This window comes from Barbus barbus, assembly GCF_936440315.1.
Source record: "Barbus barbus genome assembly, chromosome: 11".
In the NCBI taxonomy this organism is placed as follows: domain Eukaryota; kingdom Metazoa; phylum Chordata; class Actinopteri; order Cypriniformes; family Cyprinidae; genus Barbus; species Barbus barbus.
The window spans coordinates 17,033,610-17,047,075 of NC_136739.1; positions in this window are offsets into that span (position 1 = coordinate 17,033,610).

Sequence of the window (13,466 nt, forward strand, 5' to 3'; positions counted from 1 at the left end):
CAACAGGTGTTCTGATAATGTCTTTATTCTGATTAGATTTTTAAACAGCATTTTTAAAATAATGACAGAGTTCTGTCAAATGATGGAAAAGATCTAGTTCTATACATTTGATTTGTTTATTCATTTCCTAAAACTGAATATTTATTCATCATTATTTAATATTTTATGTTACATTAACAAAATATAATTTATTATACATTATAATTATCCCAATCTGATTTTTGTTTTGTTTTGTTTTTTTGTTCTACAATATGAAATGTTATTTTGAAACGGATAAATCTTCTAAAAGTAAATAAGTAATGCCAAACAGGAGCCAGTTATTTGTTTTGTAATTATTTGAAGGAAATGTGTTATATTATCTTAAATTTTTACTTATCACTTTGAGACAACAGTGATTATGTTATATTTTGCCTTAATAACAACACAACATTCACATGGCAGTGTATTTCTTGATGATTTAGTGGGGACATGTGAAGCTCTGTCTCAGCAGGTGTTTATTAGGCCTCGTCTCTGACTGACAGATTAAAAGAGATCCACAAATAAATCCACACACAATTTCCACAGCACCATGGAAAAGCTCCAAAACAATCAATTTATGCAGCATTCTGCAGTTTGTTGATTTGTAGGAAGAGGATTAAAAGGTACTTTGAGCAGCGAACACAAAGATTGTGATAAAGCCGGAAGGCACTTTTAATCAAGCCATGCTTCCTGAAGTATACAGCAGGCATAGTCTGGAAACTTTGGAAAGTACTGCGTGCCATTTTAAGAGAAGGACTGGTACAGTGATTGCTTCTCAGTGGTGTTTGTGTGGATCTGATGCTCTGCATATTTATGAGACCCACGCAGACTAAGAAGGCCTTTCATTATTTATTTCAGATTAAATGCTTGAATACAATCACAAGCAAGTTGATTGGTATTTTTTGGCTGTGCATGTATGTACTGCCTGGCATCTTTAGGACAGGACTTAAAGAGTCTGTAATTTAAAGGTGGAGAATGTAAGATTTTTTTTTTTTAAAGCTAGTTTATTGTTCATTGACTACTATTCACGGGTTTCCCCATGATCCCCCTTTTAAAATATGGAGGAATTTGATGTAGTGTTTGGGTTTCAATTGAAACTCTATGTTAGCTGAACTCAAGTTTTTATCACACTTGTTAGGAGAGGAATAATCACAATATGTGAATTATTGTGATAAGTGTAAAGGGCATTTACAAAGATTGTTTTGAAAATATGCTTTATTTTTGTACATTTCGCTAGACGACACTAGTAGTACAGAAACCGTATACTTCACCTTTAAATTAGATCAGATGTTGTACAGTTCTTGTTTTTTCTTAAGAGAATATATATATATATATATATATATATATATATATATATGTATATATATAGAGCGTATTCTGTAACACAACTCACTTAAGAACTGTAAATACAATCAGAAATAAAATGAAACACTCAAAGCCAAAAGATTGTTGCTGAATATACGTATCCCAATTTTATTAGATCTTAAATCATTTTGTCCCTCTTACTGTATGTTTACAATTTGATCTTAGGAGAAACATTTTTTATTCATAAACATCATTAAGAGGAAATGCATTTATTATTGAATTTTCATATTAAAGAAGCTCTTCTGCTCTCATCAGTGAAGTAAAATGCTTCTAGGAAAATATGTTAACCATTTAGAGGTTTTGCATGTTAATCATTGACTGATTTCAGATGTCACATCTAAAATAAATTGGGAGCAGCAGCTAGAAGTACTTGTGCATGTTACTCAGGTTTTACAGTGTAGACTGAATAGATTGCACAAATCTAATTTGAATCCATGCAGGCATTTGTTGGCTAAAATATAACGATAACACTTAAAATGGATAATTTGCAATAATAGCTATTTAGTATTAGTATTAGTTTTAGTATTAGTATTAGTAATAGTATTAGTTATAGAGTTGCTATGCATTAGTGATTAGATCACAAGTAGTTTCACACTTTTGATTCCTGGCATAGTGTATGTTGTGACCCCAAAAAGTATTTGTAGACTTAAGGAAAGATAATATCAAAGAAAATAAAAAATAAAATAAAATAAAATCTTACTGACCCCACATTTTGAATGGTTCTGTACTGTATATGTATATAAAAAAGTGCATAAAATAATAGTTATAAATAAAATGTAATGGCTTTATTCTAGTACAAAATATTATGACCTAAACCAGACTACATTAAGAAAACAAACAAAAAGCCATTTTTATAATCAGACAGATTATAGATCCTTGGTAATAATTGTTCAGAATCTGCATATGACAAAAATAGTCATGAGACCAGTCTGCCCTATTTTAGGCAATAAATAAAATAGCTTATCAGAAACATACTCAGCATAATTGAGTTTGATGATATTGGATTGTTGTTGAAGTAGCCTAAACTAAAAACAATCACAACACAGCACAGGACATACAGTCCGGCAGGATCTTGCAGTCTCCCACTGAAAAAGACAGCATAAGATAGCAGTGCTATCCTTATTGTGTTTTGTTTCCGCAGTCTGAAAGAGGCACCATCTCAAACAGGAAGTCACGAGAGCCGTATCTATGGATAATTCAGCCTCACCATGTCAGCAAGTGCATAAAAGCCTTTGAAGAGCTTGAAAATTCACTTGTATTTCAGTTCACAATAATGTATAGTTTCTGGCTTGTGGAAGGTGCACAGCTAAATGCTTGCCTCCTAAACAACTCTGGCTTTCACAAAGTCATCCAGGCAAGGAAGCAAGGCTTTGGTGTATGTCAGATTCATGTTGGAGCAGGACTCTCTGAGAGCTGTGGCTATTTGTCATGGGTTATTATGTATACAGGTTTTGATAACCTTTTAAGGATATGGCGTTTTTGAAACTATCTGAAAGCTGGTGGCGGACACGGGGTAGACTGTTTTTATATATTTTACTACATTCATGGATCAAAAGAGCAGGCTCTTTGAAGCGGGTCTTTGCTACTCTATAGCTCACACGGAGAGTAAAGGTGATTTCTCTCTAGACCCAGACTAAGCTTCTGATTTTCGCCTCTGTGTGAGATTGTATCTATACAAGCAAACATGTTATACAAATGTAGTTTCAGCCTGAGTACCACTAACAAGAGTTGAAAGTTCAGGGCCTAGCTCTGGAATAGCTGATACAAGTGTTAACTCTTGCAAAGTGTTCTGGCATAGAAGGAGAAGAGAAACAGCTAAACACAGCTTTTTTAAAGATTTATTTATTTATTTATTTATTTTTTTATGTCCTCTCAAAATAACTCAATACATAGCGATTCATGTCTAAACCTCTGGCACAAAATTGAGTACACCCCTAAGTGAAAATGTCCAAATAGGGCCCAAAGTGTCAATATTTTGTGTGGCCACCATTATTTTCCAGCACTGCCTTAACCCTCTTCGGCATGGAGTTCACCATAGCTTCACAGGTTGCCACTGGAGTCCTCTTCCACTCCTCCATGACGACATCACCGAGCTGGTGGATGTTAGAGACCTTGCGCTCCTCCACCTTCCGTTTGAGGATGCCCCACAGATGCTCAATAGGGTTTAGGTCTGGAGACATGCTTGGCCAGTCCATCGCCTTTACCCTCAGCTTCTTTAGCAAGGCAGTGGTCATCTTAGAGATGTATTGGGGGTCATTGTCATGTTGGAATACTGCCCTGCGGCCCAGTCTCTGCTTCAATATGTCACAGTACATGTTGGCATTCATGGTTCCCTCAATGAACTGTAGCTCCCCAGTGCCGGCAGCACTCATGCAGCCCCAGACCATGACACTCCCACCACCATGCTTGACTGTAGGCAAGACACACTTGTCTTTGTACTCCTCACCTGTTTGCCGCCACACATGTTTTACACCATCTGAACCAAATTAGTTTATCTTGGTCTCATCAGACCACAGCACATGGTCCCAGTAATCCATGTCCTTAGTCTGCTTGTCTTCAGCAAACTGTTTGCGGCCTTTCTTGTGCATCATCTTTAGAAGAGGCTTCCTTCTGGGACAACAGCCATGCAGACCAATTTGATGCAGTATGCGGTGGATGGTCTGAGCACTGACAGGCTGACCCCCCAACCCTTCAACCTCTGTAGCAATGCTGGCAGCAATCATACGTCTATTTCATAAAAAAACAAAACCTCTGGATATGACGCTGAGCATGTGTACTCAACTTCTTTGTTAGACCATGGCGATGCCTGTTCTGAGTGGAACCTGTCCTGTTAAACCGCTGTATGGTCTTGGCCACCGTGCCGCAGCTCAGTTTCAGGGTCTTGGTAATCTTCTTATAGCCAACACCACCTTTATGTAGAGCAACTATTCTTTTTTTCAGATCCTCAGAGAGTTCTTTGCCATGAGGTGCCATGTTGAACTTCCAGTGACCAGTATGAGAGAGTGAGAACGATAACACCAAATTTAACACACCTGCTCCCCATTCACACCTGAGACCTTGTAACATTAACGAGTCACATGACATCGGGGAGAGAAAATGGCTAATTGGGCCCAATTTGGACATTTTCACTTAGGGGTGTACTCACTTTTGTGCCAGAGGTTTAGACATTAATGGCTGTGTGTTGAGTTATTTTGAGGGGACAGGAAATTTACACTGTTATACAAGCTGTACACTTAGTACTTTACATTGTAGCAAAGTGCCATTTCTTCAGTGTTGTCACATGAAAAGATTTAATGAAATATTTACAAAAATGTGAGGCGTGTACTCTCTGTGAGATACTGTGTGTGTGTATATATATATATATATATATATATATATATATATATATTTTTTTTTTTTTTTACCACGCTACACCTAAAAATATACATCATTGTTCAGCCAAGTTTTGTGTGTGAAACCCAGCCATTTCAAAAGGAATCCACATGATCAAGTATTTAGCTTGAGATTTCCCTACTCAGCAAGGGCACATTTGCAGTGTTGATCAACAGAAGTTGCTTGGTTTGAAAGTGACTTCTGTGTGAACTGTGCTTCATACATTCCTATACTATTGACAACAGTAATGGACCATATTTTTGCCTTCAAAATTGGTTTATAAATGCAGATTGGATAAACCACACTCAGCAGCTGAAAATACTCCTTGATCAGTGTGCAAACTTTGTGTAGATTGATATAAAAATTTATAATTTAAACAAGAAACCGCTATATATTAAATGTATAAATGTCTGATTTACAGTTCTTTATTGCCATTACAATGATAATTTCCCCACTTTTTTCCCCATAGAATCTTACTGATTACAATGTAGATGGTTTATAGGCAGAAAAAAATTCCAATTCACAAATCTATTCAACACCTGGCAGCCCAGGAGATGTGCCATTTAAAGCTGGCCTTGCTGGGTGTTCAGAACAGCCCAGCACATATTAAAGCATACAACTGCGGGATTCAATCCAGCATCATAACATCTGCTTAGACCCTGCCCCCAGCAAAGGTCACCAACACAAATCTGTGACTAATCTTCAAATGCTTCACAACGGTATAGCCTGATCAGCTTCAAACCATACATGCTGGTAGGCTAACCTTTAACCTTACTTAGTTTTTTTTTTTTTTTTTCCCTCCAACATCCATGGCATTTTCATTAGAATGGTATTTATTTTGACAAATGCCTGATGACATATTAGTCAATGACCTGAAGTCATGGCTAGCAAGCCAGAATGTATTTAATGAAGCCTAACAAACCAAAACGTGACAGTACATCAGCCCTTTAAATGTAAAATGTGCATTGCTTTGTTGCTGTATTTGCATTGTTTTAGAGCTACTTTAGTCATATAAAATGAAGCAATGTCACAGTAAGTATTGTTAGGTATGTAGAACTAAGGAAAACATTAAGAAATATGCATTGTTTTTTTGTTTACAAATAAGTTTATCAGTACATGCATTTCCCTATCAAGGGAACTTCGAACTGCGTCCTCTAGAGGTCGCTATGGGGAACTCCATCTACGTGACCCGTGTCTGAAGCATATATACAACAACACCAAATATTGGCCGGCGACAGCCTATGACGTCACTCCCGGTGCGCCACAGTATAAAGGGGCGCCGGGAGAAAGCATCATCCTCTTCTTCGTCTTCAATGACTGCTTTGTTTGAAGCGTGTATTCACGAGGTAAGAACGGTTTCTTCTAAATATAATAATGGCGAGCACTAGCAAGGCGTTTAAGAGGTGTGTGCATCCGTGTCCGCGTTATCTGACACCTGATGATTCACACGATCTTTGCTTCTTTTGTTTGGGTGAAGAGCACGCACGCGATGTTCTCGAGGGAGCGGTATGCGTGCACTGTGAGCGGTTTTCCATGAAAACGCTCCGCTCTCGTTTGTCTCTCTTTTTGAGGAAGGAGGGACAGCCATCTGCTCCCCGGGGTTCAGGACCCTCTGCTGCTGAGGCACGGAGGAAAATGAGCTCATGGGGCTCGCAGGTGAGTCTCGCTGGTGAGTTAGAGAAGGGGCTTTCCTTCTCACGCTCATCAGTCGCGGACGAGGGCGAGCTGCTGGAGGAGGATGACGCGATTTCACTGGCGCCATCTGACTCAACAGCTAGTGCTCTGCTGGGCGCTGCCCAGGAAGAGCAGGAGATGTCTGAGGGTGAAGAAGTCGAGACTGAGCCCTCTCAATCCTCCTGCCCTGCGTATGAGGAGCTGTTGGAGGTTATGGAACGCGCCTCGGCAAGGCTTGACTTGCCGTGGAAGCGGGCCAGAGTGGTGGCGCCGCGGGGTCGTCTCGATGAGCGTTATCTCTCTGGCCATAACCCCCCAGCCCAAGTGAACCTTCCTTTCCTTCCTGACCTTCATACGGAGGTTCAGAAGGAATGGAAAAAGCCGTTTTCCTCTCGTATTGTTAGATTTCAGCATACCAGTTATGCTAATATTGAGGGGATGCGTGAGAACGGCTATGAGCGGATGCCTCCCATAGAAGAGACGCTAGCTAGCTATCTCTCTGAGGGCAAGGCATCCTCTCTTCAGGTTCCTTCCTTGCCATCTAAGCCCCTTCAGATGACATCTCGCTTAAATGGTAAGGCATATGCAGCAGCAGGTCAGGCCGTCGCCTCGGCGCACACGATGGCTGTGCTTCAGGCTTATCAGGCTGATCTGCTGAAAGACCTGGATAAGGGTCAGGGTCTTTCCCCTGACGAGGTGGCTGAGTTGCGCCGCACCACTGATTTGGCTCTCCGAGCCACCAAACAGGCCGCCGCTGCTATGGGCAGGTCCATGGCGGCCATGGTGGTAACGGAGAGACAACTGTGGTTGAACCTGGCAGACGTTGGGAAGAAAGAGAGGGGCTTTCTTCTCGATGCGCCGGTTTCGCCTTCTGAACTTTTTGGTACCTCCGTCGAGACGGTGGTTGAAAAGTTTAGGGAGGCGAGGGCGCGCTCAGCGGCTTTTAAAACCTTCATCCCGAGAAGGTCCAGGTCTGAACCCAAACAACGCGAGGGTCCTGGCCCATCTGGATCTGAGGATCAAAGATGGGTACAGAAGGCTAGTGTCGCGACTCGCGCCCCTCCCCCGCCTGCGGGTAAGGCCTCAGGGAAGCGCAGGTCGACGAGAGGTAGGCAGAACCTGAGGGACGTGGTCTGGAAGAGGCGTTCACAACGCTCTCGCCCGGGCCAGGGTGAAAGTTGAGACTTTCCTTCCTTCAGAGGGCCTTTACATCTCCCTCTCTAATTCCCTTGAAACATCCGTTCACTCCACCTAACTGAGGCTAGGTGAGCACCTCCTACACTCACATTTCCATCTACCGGATCTATGATGATTTTGGTTAGGTTCTATGCCTTTAGAACCTGCCTTACTGATGATCTGGACCTAGGCCCTGTTTGCGCCTCTGGGTCCGATCTTATGCGCTGGATCCTTGGATGGGTGAGTACGATCCAATTTCAGATTCGCTGGGATGTGTTCAATCTACTTTAGAATGGTATCAGGTATGGATGAGCGTCGTTATTACTATGCTTTGGTAACTAGGAGCAGCATTTCGAGTTTGGCCCTTTTGTTCTTCAAACGAGGCAATAATAGGCACACGAGGTTTAGCTTGGAACTGCCCACCCTTATTAGGGTTTTAAGTAGCAGTTTCCCTGAGCCCTTGTTGCCTTCTGTTCAGCTACCTGTTACCTGATACTTTCCAGCAGCTCGTTCGGGTTGTTAGGTATCCCTCTGTTTGTAGGTCGAGCCGGTTTGCTCCCCTCGCCTAGAATGTGGAGGGTTATTTTTTGAGCATGCCGCTCCCTCCTGAGTGTCTGAGCTCTCATGCTGAGAGTAGATTCTCCGCTCTCCAGAGCTTTATCATGGTAGAGCTAGTTTTGCTCCCCTCACGGTTGAGGGTCACCTTGAGTATACTGCTCTCGTATGAGCGTGTGAGTTCCCTCTTTTGCCGTAAGTAGAGTTCCGCTCCCAGAGCTTGTTACTTAACAACCTGCTCCTCGTTGCTGCTGTACCCCTCCGAGCTCTACCCTGTTAGTTGAGCTGGCGCTGCTCCCCTCGCTATAGAGGGTTGCCTATGAGCATGCCGCCCCCTGCTGAGCGTCTGAGTTTCCTCTCATATGAGAGTCGAGTCTCCGCTCCCAGAGCTCTGTTATTCAGAAGCCTCAGCACGTCAGGCCTTTCTCTAGGCCTCCTTGTCAGGTTGCTCTCATAGTTGGTCGAGCTAGCATTGCTCTCCTCACTTTAGAGGGTTATTTATGAGCATGTTGCTCCCTTTCTGAGCTCTCTTTGTTGGGTGAGCTGGCATCGCTCCCCTTATTTTAGAGGGTCTCTTATGAGCGTGTCGCTCCCTTCTGAGTGTCTGAGTTCCCTCTCATGTTGAGAGTTGAATTCTCCGCTCTCCAGAGCTCTTTCTTGGTAGAGTTAGCATTGTTCCCCTCACTTAGAGGGTCATCTATGAACATGCTGCTCCCCTCCAGAGAGCATCTGACAATACGGTTTCTGAAATCCATATTTGGTAAGTGCGCACGCTAGTGTCTGTGCATTTTTCTAAGAACCACGCTGTGGTAAGATCGCACACCAAGTGTTTTTGCGGTCTTTTCTAAAATCCTGTATGGTATGGGTTACGCGCTGAGGCTTCGTCCCATTCTTTGAGTCGGTTAGGCCCCGGTTTTCACCTTGGGCCCCACTCTACTTATATATGTGCTGAGTATCCTCTCTGTCTTGGTAGAGCTAGCATTGCTCCCCTCATTTAGAGGGTCGCCTATGAGCATGCTGCTCCCTCAGGAGCTCTCTTTGCTGGTCGAGATAGCATTGCTCCCCTCTCTTAGAGGGTCACTTTGACTACGAGCATGCTGCTCCCTCCAGAGAGCATCTGATAGAGAGTAACGTTGTTTAAAGCTAGAGCATTTGGAGAATAGAAATTTCAAATCCATCATTATGGTAAGTGCGCACGCTAGTCTCTGGGCACTTTCTGAAATCCACGATGTGGTAAGATCGCACACCGAGTGTCTTGTGGTCTTTCTAAAAATCCTGTATGGTATGGGGTACGCGCTGAGGCTTCGTCCCATTCTTTGAGTTGGTTAGGCCCCGGTCTCCTTGGGCCCCACTCTACTCATGTATGTGCTAGTATCCTCTCATGAACTGAGAGTTAAGTTCTCCGCTCTCTGGAGCTCTGTCTTGGTAGAGCTGGCATTGGTCCCCTCGTTAGAGGGTTGCCTATGAGCATGCCGCTCCCTGCTGAGCGTTGAGTTTCCCCTCTTATGAGGGTCGAGTCTCCGCTCTCAGAGCTCTGTTATTCAGAAATTTCAGCACATCAGGCCTTTCTTTAGGCCTCCTCGTCATCTGACAGTACGATTTCTAAAATCCATATTTGGTAAGTGCGCACGCTAGTCTCTGTGCACTTTTCTAAAAACCACGCTGTGGTAAGATCGCACACCGAGTGTCTTGTGGTCTTTTCTAAAAATCCTGTATGGTATGGGTTACGCGCCGAGGCTTCGTCCCATTCTTTGAGTTGGTTAGGCCCCGGTCTCCTTGGGCCCCACTCTACTCATGTACGTGCTAGTATCCTCTCATGAACTGAGAGTTAAGTTCTCCGCTCTCTGGAGCTCTGTCGTGGTAGAGCTGGCATTGCTCCCCTCGCTATAGAGGGTTATCTATGAGCTTGCTGCTCCCTCACGAGCTCTCCTTGTTGGTCGAGCCGGCACTGCTCCCCTCGCTATAGAGGGTTATCTATGAGCTTGCTGCTCCCTCCAGAGCATATGAAAAGAACGATGTCTAAATCCATGTTATGGTAAGTGCGCACGCTAGTCTTTGTTCACTTTCTGAAAGCCACGCTGTGGTAAGATCGCACACCGAGTGTCTTGTGGTCTTTTCTAAAAATCCTGTATGGTATGGGTTACGCGCTGAGGCTTCGTCCAATTCTTTGAGTCAGTTGGGCCCCGGTCTCCTTGGGCCCCACTCTACCTATGTATCCCCAGTGATATCATTTGCACGGGGGCTACTATTAAGGATCTGTTGATACAGTTCCTTCGGCGAGCTCTTGTAGGAGCAAGCAGTAGCCCCTGGGTGACAGGCCAGGCTTAGTTACTATCCTAAGCGCTCGGCCGTATCCCCTTAAAGGAATCTTTCTTTCTGATTCCAAGCCCTGAGTTTTACCCTAGGTCCAGGAGGTCCGGCCTCTATCAGGTAAGTCCGGGGTATGAAACTCAGGCCTTTGGCCGAAGGGGATAATGTCACTGACAGCCGTCAATTCATCCCAGGGACAACTCCTTTATCGTTGATAAGAGTTGATGCTTAGTGCTCGCCTTTGGAATGGCATGCACTTCCCTCAGCATGGCGGCGTTGGTATATCGTTCCCCATAGCGACCTCTAGAGGACGCAGTTCGAAGTTCCCTTGATAGGGAACGTCTCAGGTTACGTATGTAACCATGGTTCCCTGAGAGGGAACGAGACACTGCGTCCTCTAGACTTCAGGCCATGCTTCGGATGCAGCTTCAGACGAAGAAGCGGATGATGCTTTCTCCCGGCGCCCCTTTATACTGTGGTGCACCGGGAGTGACGTCATAGGCTGTCGCCGGCCAATATTTGGTGTTGTTGTATATATGCTTCAGACACGGGTCACGTAGATGGAGTTCCCCATAGCGACCTCTAGAGGACGCAGTGTCTCGTTCCCTCTCAGGGAACCATGGTTACATACGTAACCTGAGACGTTCTTGAGTATCATTTTATAAAAAAAAAACTTAATAGCATTATTTATTATGAATGTTATTAATTTCGTGTTATTAAAAATCTGTGTGTGTAAAGTTGCTTCTGAGCTAAATCAAGGCTGCTGCAAAAAGATTGAGTTACTTAAGACTAGCTTACTGTAGCCTAAATGTTATGCTTATATAAAAAAGACCATATATTTTTTTGTTCATTGCCATGTGTATGAGATATTTTAGGTGGCCTTTAGCCTCCACTTGTGAGAAAGCTTTTTGACCAGGATGTGGAGGCAGAAGGTCAACTTTGGGAGTTATTTGACATATCCCAGCACTGAACCTTCCTGTTCAAATCTATCATCATTTGCTATTATTGTGCAACCTTTGTTACATTACATAAGCACCATTAAATTACTCCCTTAACTACTGTCAAGATTCTAGAAAGGCTGCATTACCTAGAGTAGTATAAAAACTTGAGGGCAAGTCATGTCTCTCAGGACTTATGGTGTTATGGCTTACCTGAGAAATACTGCCTTTAGTAGTTCCTGAAAACATAGTGATGTAAACAGTGTGAATTGTAATCAGCTGGGTCTGTGCTCTTTTTCTCTGCACAAAAGAGACATTTTTGTGCATTCAAAGCAAAACCTCCTTTACTTAGCTATGAAACACCACACTATATATAAATGTATGATTTAGTGCTCAAAAACATTTCTTATTATTATCAACACTGAGATCAGTTGCCTAATATTGCTTAATGTATTTGTGAAAACCATAATTTTTTTTCATGATTATTTTAGGAATATAAAGTTCAGAAGAACAGCATTTATTTGAAATAGAGATCTTATAAATATATGTCACTTTTGATAAAAATTTGATAATCCTTGCTGAATAAAAGTAACAGTTTCTTAAAAAAAAAATTAATGACCCTAACATTTTGAACTATGGTGTAGATTTGAAGTAATTAAAAATTTCATAGGGAAGAATTTGAACTTTCACTCCCTTTCCCATGTGTTACCTTCACTTGCTGACCATTTACTAGGGCTCACATTCCAAAGATACCATTGGGTCAAATTAGGTGGATTAACTGAGTCCATTCTCCCAATCAATGCCAATGTGACCTTTTCTACAAATATACAGTTCTTCCATTAAAGCTCAGTTATTTTAGGTGGACTTTTCCCAAGTGAGTAATTACACTCATTACAGTCTGCGTTGCTCCTTTAAATGGGGATATTTACTTAAATGCCAACAGAGAAAGTGTTTTTGGTCAAATGTGAATAGGTAATGCCCCCAGAGAAAACAATCCATGTATCTGTGTTTGTCTATTGATCCTTAGCACATAAATTCCGGGATCCAGACTGCAAAATAATACCACCACGCCATGTCATGTCAGATTCACGACAGAATGACACCTTTGAACCATAGTTGTTATGAGTCAGTCAAACCCATTCAACAACCTTGGTTTGAATCCTTACTCAGTCAGCGTATCATTGTGAGCCATTACAGAGTTCACATCTGTCTCCCTCAATGAACCACCAGTCATTGTTCTGTTATGTTCTTTTCAGTATGAACCAGTAATGTGATGTATACTTTAGATTCATTCTATTTACCGACTGGTTGTTGATGGGACAGTAATAGTTTTATTGTATACTGTTTTATTGTATACTGTGGGGAAGTCGTGGCCTAATGGTTAGAGAGTCGGACTCGTAATCAAAAGGTTGCGGGTTCGAGTCCCCGGCCGGCAGGGATTGTAGGTGGGGGGAGTGAATGCCCAGCGCTCTCTCCACCCTCAATACCACAACTGAGGTGCCCTTGAGCAACCCCCACCGAACCCCCAACTGCTCCCCGGGCGCCGCAGCATAAATGGCTGCCCACTGCTCCGTGTGTGTGTGTGTGTGTGTGTGTGTGTGTGTGTGTGTGTGTGTGTGTGTGTGTGTGTGTGTGTGTGTGTGTGTGTGTGTGTGTGTGTGTGTGTGTGTGTGTGTGTGTGTGTGTGTGTGTGTGTGTGTGTGTGTGTGTGTACCTGGTATTCATCACGTCCTGGGGACCAAATGTCCCCACAAGGATAGTAATACCAGTAAATCTTAATCTTGTGGGGACATTTTTTGGTCCCCATGAGGAAACAAGCTTATAAATCATACAGCATAAAGTTTTTTGAAAATCTAAAAATGCAGCATGTTTCCTGTGAGGGCTAAGTTTAGGTGTAGGGTTGGTGTAGGGCAATAGCACATACAGATTGTACAGTATAAAAACCATTACGCCTATGGGATGTCCCCATAAAACATGGAAACCCAACATGTGTGTGTGTGTGTGTGTGTGTGTGTGTGTGTGTGTGTGTGTGTGTGTGTGTGTGCGCGCATTTGTTCA